Here is a 12,055-nt window from a genome sequence, read left to right as displayed (position 1 = left end):
TTTGGCTGGCAGAAAATGACTTACAGAGACATCTAATACTTAGTCAAGTTGCTTTTATATGAAATAAGTTCTACCTTGGGAGTAACAAAGCCAATAGGCTTGGCTCATCGGTGGATTACTATAGCTACAGCAGTCATTTAGTAAGTTAACATATCCTCTCCTCTTCCCTGAAGACACCTCAGGCATCTCATTAATAAACTGATAACCAGATACTCAGAGTTCATGCAAATGCTTTGTTAAGTGCTGAATAAGTTTAAGTGATGATCTAATTATCACAAACATTTCTCACTAACATCATCTTAAAATCTTGGAAGATAAGGGTTTTCAGTAGTTTTGAAACCTACAATGACATGCTAAATTAAAAGCATTATATTTCAACCATTTCCAGTAAATGCTACATAATATTAAGACTTAAGAATATTAAAATTCTGGCCAGGTGCAGTGGCTTGTGCCTGTAATTCCAGCACTTTGAGAGCCCGAGGTGGGCAGATCGCCTGAGGTCAGAAGTTTGAGAACAGCCTGGCCAATATGGCAAAACCCTGTCTCTACTAAAAATATAGAAATTAGCCAGGCGTGGTGGTGGGCGCCTGTAATCCCAGCTACTCAGGAGGTTGAGGCAAGAGAATCACTTGAACTCGAGAGGCAGAGGTTGCAGGGAGCCGAGAACATGTCATTACACTCCAGCCTGGATGACAAGAGCAAAACTCTGTCTCAAAAAAAAAAAAATTAAAATTCTTATTTCATCTCCTTTTCCTTATAGACAGAGAAGGTAGGGCATTGCCAGTCCAAATCTATGTCATGTTATGATGTCAGTGGTAGCTCCAGAATTCCCATAGAGGAGGGGTTACATGGGTGATAACCTGGCTGGAAGGGAGGCAGGAGACACATCTGGAAGCTCTGCTTGCATTAGAGAACACTACTTGTGGTACCTACACTGCATGTTTATTCCAGATGGATGGAAACTATGGCAGAGGAAAAGGCTGAAGGCCACCTTCAAGACCTTCCTTGGAAACCTACTTTTATTAAGTACCCATGTAAGATAGGCTTCAAACTTAAGTCTCCTTAGCATGTGTCATTTTAATAGGGCTTTCCAAAAAGTACAACCGGAGGTCACCTCTGCAACATGGGATTATTTACCCTCAGGTAGGTAGAAGAGTATCTTCAGGCACTCTCCATTGTACCAAGACACCTTCAGCCATCCCTATTCCAGCAATCCCAAGGACTGAGATAATCTATAATTCATAAGGAGGAAAGGCAGGAGTGGCAAAAAATTGTCTGTGTCAGATGGTGTGATTTACTTTATCACTTTGTCTGGCCTCTGTAGTCATAAGGCACTGAGCCTTCTGCAAAGGATTCACACATGAGAGGATAAATGAATCAAAGGTGGAACTGGTGATAGAGAGAAAATCAAGCTTAACACCCACACTCCACAGCTCCCCAAAATTCACAGAAACTAAAGACTACAGAAACAGCAAGTCTCCACTGTAAAGACCAATTTGCACAAAGCAGATCACACAAGATTTTCCACAAGCCTATGGTTCTGCCAAACAATGCCACAGGTGGCTTTAAGCCACTGACATTCATACTTGGTGGTGAGGTAAGTCATCTAGGAGACAAAAAAATGGTAGCACTCCTAGCCTTGGATCTAAAAGCAAGTTTCCTCGGCCTTTAAAAGCAATGAATTCCAAGCAGCAACAAACACAACACATAAACAAACACAGTTAGTGAGAATGTGTGTGAAGAGCTATGGCAAAATCACACAGAGTTTCTCCCTCAAAGAGTTTTCATTCTCATAAGAGTTTAAAACACACAGAGATAGCGCAGGTAGCTTGGCAAGCAAGGTCATATGAATGAGAATGCAAGACTTGTTAGAGAGGCTATGTGCAGGAGAAAGAATCGCAGTGGATGGATAATCAAGGAAGACCCAATAGAAGAAGCAACATTTAGACCAGGCATTATTTCAAAGGGTGGAGCTGTTGTAGGGCACAGGTAGAGAATGGTAAAACTCAGGGGAAGTGGTGGAGAATGGTCACAAGCTAGAAAATTTGTAAGCAAAAAACATGTGTGAGGCAGCTGGGTTCCAGTGGGACCAGGGCATGCAGGATGCCAAGGGTGGAACAGAAGATGGGTAAGAGGTATGGCTTCATCTGCATGTGCAGTCATCAAACTGGTCCTGTGTCTCATCTGCACAAGGCACTCTCTTAGAAGCCAAGGGACACTGAGGCAGCCCCCATGCTCAAAGAGAAAGGGAAGGCCCTGTGATGATCTAGGATTCATAGAATCCATGGAAGGCTTTCTAGCAGGTGCCAGCTATTCAGAATGCTGTCTAGGAGGAGATTTAACTGATGGCAATGCCTGCGTTATTGACAGAGAAGGAACAAAACATGTCCATAAGCAGAAACCAATTAGGTGATTTTTACAGATGACAAAAGTAAGAGTTCAGCTTTCTGTTACTGTGGCATAATTCAAGGGCAAACATAAAAGCGAATGGTTACGGTTTGTGTAACTTTTCTGATGAATAACTTGAGATTTGATGCAACAGGAAGCAACATGAGATATGAGTTGCAATGGAAAGTTTTATGTTTTTTTTTTCTTGCCAAGTAGAGTTCGGATGTCAAACACAAAACAAAAAATGTCAGAAAATGAAATTATTTGGAAACATTAGAAACTGCCTGTAAGGACTCGTTATTGTGACCACTATGTTACTTAAGAGGACTCTTAACTGACACAGACCCATAATTCTGGAAGGCAAAAGTAACCAAGGCACAAAAAGCTGCCTTACGGTGTCAAAATAAAGAAGCAAATCAATGAAAAAGGCTACGTGGCACTCTCAGCACAGTCTAAAACAAATGTTGAGCGATTCAAGAAAGAATTAGTGAGTCTTTCCCCAGCATCAGACAGATAAGTTCCTCAAGACAAAAGAGAAGGATTAAAAAATGTTGAAGAGTAAAACCACTTCCTGAAAACCCGTCATCGAATCACTAATTTATTGAGTACCTGCTTTGTATGGAGCAGAGTGCTACATGTTTTAAGAAATGCTGAGGTCTAACAGCTCCGGAATGAATTAAGGCCTACATATGTCAAAGCAATCTGTGAGTAAATGCCTAATGAGGTAAACATGATTAATGCAGTGAGTGCAGCACAGAAATGGGTCCTTGGGTTCTACAGTTCACCATGGTCAAGGGAAGGACAATCAGTGGACAAAAGACTCATGAAGGATGATTGGGGAAACAGACTGGTTAAAAACTGGCTGATTTAGTTGACTTGCCCCAGTGCCTTCTGTCTTCTGCTAGCTTTTGCATGTTATAATAGTTACCATACAGTTAAAACAGCTTAGGAGGAGTCAGAAGACTCTCGTAAAAATAAGTACAACTCTTCCTTGAATGCTTCTCTTCTTTACTGACAAAAACAAGCCTGATGTGATCCACTAAAACCATTGGAGATCATTTGGTTACTCTTGGGAACATAATTTAACGCTATTACAGCAGGATTTCTCAAACTGCAATGTGTACAGGAATCACCTGGGGACCTTGTCAAAGTGCACATTCTGTTGCAGGAGGTCTGGGGAGGGGCCCACAATTCTCATTTCCAATAAATCATCAGTGATGCTGATGCTGCTGGTCCCTGGATCTCCTAGGAGCAGCAAGGTATTAGAACATCTTCAGATGTTGTTATCAGAAGATGTTAGGAAACCATCATTTTCAGGGTCAGAATGCTGGAGCTCAAGATTTGGGCCTCGATGCATATACTAACTTATGAAACGTAATACTCAGGAAGGAATGAGGCTCCTGAAGTATTAAGAAAGTAGAATGAACAAAGGCCTAAGAGAACAGAAATTCATTCTAACAATATAAATTATAAAAATAAAAGCAGGAGTACCCAAAGGGATTGAGATTATTAGATTTTACAACAATGCAATCTAAAGAACTGCAAAATAATGAGTATCAAAGATGTTGCTATTAGATTTTTTCATTTTCACATACTTGAAGGACAAATTATATCTTTTTTTCTTTTTTTTCTTTCCTCCCCCTGACCCAATACTATGAGCTTTAGAGAATGGGATGAAAATTCGACATGTAGTAACAGGGTAGTCACTCACAGCCAAAGTTGAAAGATTCCTAGTCTATGCTAACAATTGTCTAAACACTCTACAGAAGTGCCATTATGGGATCCAGCAGCTACTCCCCTGCCTAAAACAGCAGTCTGAAAACTGCCAATCTGTTGCAAATTCTGTCTTTTCTGAGAATATTTTAAGAAAAGTGGTGGAGAAATATTTGAAGGGCAGCAGAACACTAATTATATCTATACCCATGCTATAATGGATAGTTTCCCTTTTTTTCCCAAACAATATAAAAGTTCATTTAGCCTTATTTCTCCTAGGCACAGCAGAGCATTTCATAATTTTCTACCTTAGGAAAAACTTTCCCAGACACTGTTACCAGTTCAGAGGAAGGGGAGAATGAAAACACCATAACTAACCAAAGAGAAATAATATTACCACGGAAACCAAGTTGAGCCTTTTCTTTAGCAAGGAGCGAGCTCTAGCTGAAGTAAACATGCTATTTAGTCAGGATGTATGCTCAGACACCTGTAGTAGGAAATTCTCAAAATAGCTATGCTGTTTTCTTTTCTTTTTTTAATAGTAGTCATCTCCAACAAACACCAGTGGAAGTTTGTGGTATTTCTCAATTCTGACCTGTTAGGACTTTTGTTAGTTTTTTATTTTGATTAGCTAAAGATTTTCTAACTCAACTTCAATGATTTATTCTACTAACAAAGTAGTAGAGAGGTAAGAGTGAATAAAATGTTTCAAGGCCGGGCACGGTGGCTCACGTCTGTAATCCCAGCACTTTGGGAGGCTGAGGCGAGCAGATCACGACGTCAGGAGTTCGAGACCAGTCTGACCAACATGGTCTCTCATCTCTTAAAAAAAAAAAGATAAAAAAAGTCTCAGAAGAGAAAATACTGGAACTCTTATCTAATCCAATTCTTGTCAACGTATAGAAGGAAAAGGAAACCCAGCAGGAAGAAAGACAGCCTGGGTACCCGGACACCTCGATTCCTGGCACAACCTTAAGTCTTTACCAGCTGTCTCCTGCGTAGAGTCTTTCTAGTCTCAAACTAAGGGTCAGCGCTAGGTTATCTTTCATCCAAGATGAAGGTCTGTGATAATTACATCTTTGCAACTTCTTTTCTACTTGGCAAGGGGCTCTAAAGTAGGAAAATGATGAAGGGTTTAGCTAGACCTGGAGGAAAAATATTTTGGTTTTGTGAAATAACAATGCAGATTTCAGTCTCTGTTTGTGATCAGGGGAAGGAGGAGGAGGCATCTTTTAACATTTATTTTCTAAACCAACAAACAAATCCTACCATTAGTCAAAGACTCAGGTCTTTGGAATCTAAAGCTTGCAAATTTCAGGGGCACTCTTTAAGAGGAAGAATACAAAATTAAAAATAAAGTTAATATTTATTTAAAATTAAAATGACATACAGGACGGGTGCAGTGGCTTATGCCTGTGATCCTAACACTTTGGGAGGCAGAGGTAGAAGGACTTCTTTGAGCCCCAGAGTTCAAGATCAGCCTGGCTGGGTATATAGTAAGATACCATCTCTACAAAAATAAAAAAAAAGTTAGCTGGGCATGGTGGGTCATGCCTTTAGTCTCGGCTACTCTAGAGGATTACTTGAGCCTAGGAACCCATGGCTATGAGTTATAATCATGCAACTGCTTTCCAGACTGAGTGACAGAGTGAGATATCATCTCTGGAAAAACAAAAAAAATAAAAATAAAACAGTATCATACAAACAACAAATTTTTAAAAGCTATAAAAACTACAAATATGAAGTATTTTTAAAACAAATATTTTTATTAACTGACTGACATACCTTGGAAGTACTTTTCCTATATTTTTTGGTTGCACACTTTTAGAGCATCTCTTCCAATAACATTTTAAATATTCTCTATTGAGATAATAGAAAAATAATTCAGTCTTCCCTTTAGAACTGTAAGTCAGAATAATTTGGAAAAGTTCCTTTTAGCCTCATAACTCATTGAAGGTAAGGTCATACAAACTTTTTGGATTGACCCCAAATTTGGAAAACATTTATCAGGTTAATTTTATAGGTGAGCTGTATGATTCTGAGCACTGCAAGATTTCGTAAATAATATTTAACTTGATGACACTTGTTAAGCACATTGCCAGGACCTCTCCTGGAACCTGGAGAAAGTCTATAGGTAGCCTTGAAGATGAAGTTCAAGCACTTCATAGCATATCCACCTGAGCCTAGCATATATACCCCCAACATATCTGATGGATCTATCAACTCTCCCAGTTCTTTCAAATAAATCGCCTGTTTTACTCAGAACTCCCTGATGGCATAATTGTTCCATGATTCAGCTAAGACTGTATCACTTGAGGTATATACTTCATTTTCCCATTTAGGTCACAAGACAGGCATGATGCTTGACTACCTGGTGTATGAACCATGTGTTATTTTATTACACTAAGGAAATTTGATGGGATAATACAGAAAGAATGCTAAAATACTAGAAAAATGTTGGATATTATTTCTCTTAACCCCTAGGCTTCCAATACCCATGCTATAATGGACAAGTAGTTTATGTCAATTAAGGCAGACTAGTCTCAGTACAGTATAACAATTAGGAGTCTAGATCCCCAAACAGACCACCTTGGTTCCAATCCCAACCTATTCATTTGCTAACGAGGTGGATGTAGGCAAGTTTATCAACTCTGGAGGATTTATAATAAGCATAGTATACAACCTACCTTGTAGAGTTGTTTTGAGGGTTAATACATTTGAAGCACTCAGCATGAGCCAGGCAGTAGCAAGATCTCACTAAGTGGTAGCTGCTGTGATTATTGGGAAATTAGTCCATGAAGTGTATTGAATAAAGCTACAGGGGGCATAAGGCCAATTCCATTTCCCTATGAAGAAAAGTTTGCAGAGTTTGGGCATGAAAGGTAGTCATCCACAAAGCAGCAATGTTATCGTCCTCCCCCCCACACACAGGAAATGAAGACTTTGTAATGATTTATATTTTTAAAAAGAGCTGCTACATCATATACTAAAAATATGTATCCAACCCGTATCTTCTTTCAAAGGCATTCATGTTAGTTCAGCCAAATCCCTAGTTCTTTAAAATGAAGCAATGACAGCCTTATATCTTCCAAAGCATTGGGAAGACTTTTTCCTTATTTTCTATAAAGAGGCTTGAGAAGAAGCAAGCCTCTTTTTTATTTGAACCATGGATGGTTCAAATAAAATATTTACAGTAGGAGGAAAAAACATTCAGATAAACTTCGCCTTGCTCTGGTGGTCTCAATACACAAAGAAATGCAACTAAGACACTAGGAAATCTACAAAAAAAAAAAAAAAAAACAAAAAAAGATCAGTGAAACAGCAGCTAGATCAAGTGAAATGGATAGAGCTCAAGTTCCCTTCAGGACAACACTAAGAAAAACTACGTTTCCCAAAGGAAATATACAAAGCAGCCGTTATCTTTTTCTTATGTTTGATGCTATCTATTCCAGGGGAAAAAATGATACAATTAACCAAACTAATTTCTCCCTAACATCTCTGCAAAGGACTGCAGCTGCTGCAGACCCACCCCCAACATGGGAAGGCCTAAGGCAAGTGAGCAAAGAGAGGCCCATTTACCACAAGTCAAAACGTTTAAAGTTACAAATCAAGCTAGCAAACTGCCCAATAAAACAGGTTTTATCCTTCTGCCTTGACTGACAAATACATCTTTTCAAGTCTTGGAAGACCAGGTACAGCTTTAGAACTCCTACAATATTCATAGTCCTTCCTTAGAAATGGACGGTTTGAAGAGAGACATTATCCTGTGCCCTGATAATCCATCTATCTGCTTTCCTCTCCACTGCCTGCTCCATCAAGAGGGACCTTGTGATATGTGTGTATGTGGACAACCAAGTGCTCATTCTCTCTCTCTCTCTCTCTCTCTCTCTCTCTCTCTCTCTCTCTCACACACACACACACACACACACACGCACACACACACACACACACACACACACAGCTATCCCTTGATGCACCCACAGGCAGACTGCTCAACCAGTAGCAATGAAGGCCTTCAGGACGATGGCTCCAAGGATCCATGCAAACTGCAGATACCAGTTCAGGGGCTTCTGGGCAGGGGATGTGGGTTCCCAGGTAACCAAATCATAGTCTAAAAATAAAAAGAGTAAGATTGGAAGGCCCAGAAGTCACCTCACCCCATAGGCACAGCTCTGACCAGAGAAGAATGACAGCAGAATGCCATCTAAAGCCCAGGACAGAGGCCACTTGTGTTCATAACAATAGGCCTGTATTTTAGTTGTAGAGCTGAAAGAAATTGGAGGAAAATATTCCAACAGAAAAGAGAGAAAGAAAAAAGAAAAGAGCTGCATGCCTTGAGCTTTCCCAGGTAGAATCTCCCCAGTCATAGATACGGGCCCTGAAGCTAAATCTCTTCTAATAAGGATAGCTTCAAGCCTCCAAACAAAACACAGATGCTAGGGAACCCGCAAGAGTCTAAGCAGGAGGCCATAACAGACTAAACTGACTGCATCCAAGAGGACAGTTGCTCCTTGTTGGGTGCTAAGACCTAAAAAGTTGACTGTGGCAAGTAAAAGGCAGAAGTAATCCTGATGTTACGGGTAAGGAAGAGGATCTTAACCTACTACGAGTTTTCAAATTGCCCTCTTCAAAAGTCAAACTGTCCCTTTCTTCCTGTTATGTTGATACTGCTCTTCCTGCCCTCATCAGCAGTTGTACACATTTGATTGCACACAAATGATTTTCGTACATGCTTAGAATTTGGGGGTTACAATACACATCTTTGCAAATGGGATATGTCCAACTGCTATAAGTGGCTAAACCACAGGACCCCTACCATGGTTCCTGCCACTAAGACACGATTATCAACCTGCAGGGTGTAGCGTTTCCTTATGCAAAGAAACTCTGCCTTATCTTGATTTTCTGTGGCACAAAGATAGTCAGTCAGGAAGGAGGCAGATGATGTAAGCAAAGCAAATCAATTACATCAGGAGCAGTGAACTGATGGCATTAGATGCTAAGCTTCCCGGCTCTCAAATCTGATATCCATTCACCCTTCTTCAGCCTCCCTCCTAACACATACACACAGAGAGACGACAGAAAAGAACCCAGCAGCACGCAAGCAGGAGAAGCTTGGGCCACACACACATACACCCAGGAAAATCTCCAGAGAGAGCTTGAGCAGGATCCATCTTTCCATTTATAAAGTAAAGATAATAAAATTTATCTTGGAGATTTCCTCCTAGGATTAAATTAGATACGTAATGCGAAGTGGCTGGCTGAGGGTAGGTTCTCAAACGTTAATTCTCTTTCTCTTCCTTCTCCCCAGCTTCTCTCCCTGAGATGAGCCAATCTGCTGGTACAGCATTCCAAACCCTCTTGGCATGCCAAGCAATGAAGTCTAAGAGTCATTATCTTGCCTCAGTCACAAGCAACAAGTATCTGTGGAGCAAAATATTACCAGGAAAGCAGAGAGTGCAAAATAAGTGACGGGCATTCCTACTGCGAATGCATATCTGTTCTACCGAAAATCCCAACTTAATCTGCTGAAGCTGTAGGTAAGAACCTGAGGGTAGACGCTAAGCAAGGTACCAGAGTTACGCTTTCATGAGGAACTTGGCCAAATAATGCCATGGCTATAGCAAGAAAGTGTGTTTCTCCTGCACCCTATTTAAAACTGTTTTGGTGGTTTGCATCAGACCTAAATAATATCCACACTACTCTAGAGTAGGCAGTGGTGGCTAGAGGACCACACTTCCCTTCAACCCATCTCTGCTTCACTTTTGTAAACCAAAACATAAAACCTGACAAAGAATGAAACTTAAAAACTGAATTCAGGTTGCAGCACTTCATTGGTAATAAAATTCTCTCTCCGACATCCTTCTAGAAAAATAAAAATAAAAGAAGAATCAGTAGCTACTGGCTAATTTCTCTGGTGAATTTATCTAATGTTCTGCAGTGGCTTTCAAGGTCCTACACCAGTTCAAAATTTATGGCTAAAAGAATTGCATGAAAACTTCTAGCAGCTTTCCATCATGTTTGTCAGAAGTTGAAACATCTTTTTCCATATTTCATTGGAATACAAGAACCAATTCCATAGTTTAAAAACAGTCAAATCGCTTATTGTGATCAGAGCTAGAACTATTCTAACTGAAAGTAAAAACACCTAGTAAACAGTGACTGCTTAGTTCAATGGTCGACCTCAGTTGCACTCGATACAGTAGGATGAAGCGGAGGCTCAGCTCAGCATTTTCTGGGCGCTAAATGATGTGTCAGGCACTGCTGGAGACCCCAGAGATAGACAACCGAATAAGATTGAGAGGATGAAAGGTTTAATGGGCAAGAGAGTTCCGTAAAGGTATGACTTCAGTTCGATATTGTTACCAGCTAAGTGAGAGGTGTGTATCTCATAGGAGATACTTACCTCAAACTGGGGCATTTCAAAGCAGGTACCCTCAAGAAGATGACACTTAAACTAAGTCTCAAAAGATGAGTGAAAATTAACCAGGTAGCAGGAGTTCCAGACACCCTGAACAAAGGCACAGCTGCCTAAATTGCTCACACTATGTGTATGTGCAGTGACACAAACAGACTGGGAAAGTGTGAGCTGTGGTGAGATGTCAAGCAGCAGAGTCAAATCAAAACCAGGTTGGAGGCCCTTGGTAAGACCAGTTCAGGAGTTAATAATAGTAATAACAAAAGCTCATATTTACCGAGCACTTACTATGTTGCAGGCACCATGTTAAACATTTTAAAACAATATTTTATTTAGTTCTCACCATAACTCCGTAATTCTCCTTTACAAATGAGAGCAGGGACGACTAGTAGGTAAAGTAACTACAACAGGCTGAACAGCCAGTAAACGGGAAGTGGCTCTGGAACCAGGATGGCCTGATTCCAAAGTTTATACCCTTCACTCTTCTACCACCAGACTATCCTCAAAGAGAACCACTAAATGAACGCGTCGGGTCCATCATGCTGGCTACAGCATGGAGAATGCAATTAAACGCAGCTCAACTCAGGCTCCATAATAAGGCAGGGATAGGAAAGTGAAAATAAATTGATTCAAAAATATATTCAGGGGGACCAAGAAGGAAACATTCAACACGTACATCCTCCTAGTGTATACAGCAACAATAAAGAGTAGGCTTTTGAAAATGAGGGGTAGAAAATAAAACACCAGTATTCGATAATGCTTCCAAGGATAAAAGGTTAAAACATGCATCCTTTTCTTTGCTCATAACATGCTCCCAGCTGCTAAATTCAATGAAGGCAAAGACCAGGTCTGTCTTTTTCATCATCAGATGATGTCCCAGGTCTGAGCGTCCTGCCTGGCAAGAGATACTCGGAAAATACGATTGAGAAGGTAGAAGAAAAAGCTGCCACTTTTTGCAATGATATCGATGAGATGCCGTTTTGATCCAGAGTTAAAAACTAACCTTACAGAAAAAATTAAAAAGTCATGCTCATAACTGAGTAGAAAACATGTAGCAGTTATGTTGACTACAGGGACAACAGTCATCATTAGGGGCTGCTACATTGAAAGGAAGGCAATGAGTTGAAAACGTGCTGAGTACTTTGTATACACCGTAACTCATTAAAAATAAGATGTTGTTAAAGGAAGTGGCCTAAAGGTGAAAATGCGTTTTATGAGTGGAAAAAAAAGCACAAGTAGACCAAAGATCAGCTTTGAGGCCTAATGATGTCTAGTCTCTTCCCCTGACACAATAGCATGTTATTATAGTGATCTGAAAAACCTGTATTCCTATGACACTTTTATAAATTCTCTGCCCTCAATAAGAATCTACTTTTAGGAAGCTGAAAAGTAAAAGTCATATTTTTCAGACCTGAAGAGTTACTGTACACTTTACGGTTTTCCCCAAAAGAGTAATTTCTCAGTTTTGATCATTTAGGAAGAGTGAATCTAAACAAAGTCAAGAACAAATACAAAAAAATGTTATGTATTTCTTAGTGA

At 40.0% G+C, this 12,055-nt stretch overlaps 1 protein-coding gene across 4 annotated transcripts in view; it reads right to left on the bottom strand.

Moving 5' to 3' along the window:
* TGFBR2 (transforming growth factor beta receptor 2) overlaps nt 1-12,055 on the bottom strand; it is an 87,982-nt gene that overhangs the window by 72,984 nt on the left and 2,943 nt on the right. The window lies entirely within an intron of this gene.

The sequence above is a fragment of the Callithrix jacchus genome, chromosome 17, assembly GCF_049354715.1.
Source record: "Callithrix jacchus isolate 240 chromosome 17, calJac240_pri, whole genome shotgun sequence".
Lineage (NCBI taxonomy): Eukaryota > Metazoa > Chordata > Mammalia > Primates > Cebidae > Callithrix > Callithrix jacchus.
This window is presented reverse-complemented; position numbering and strand designations above follow the sequence as displayed.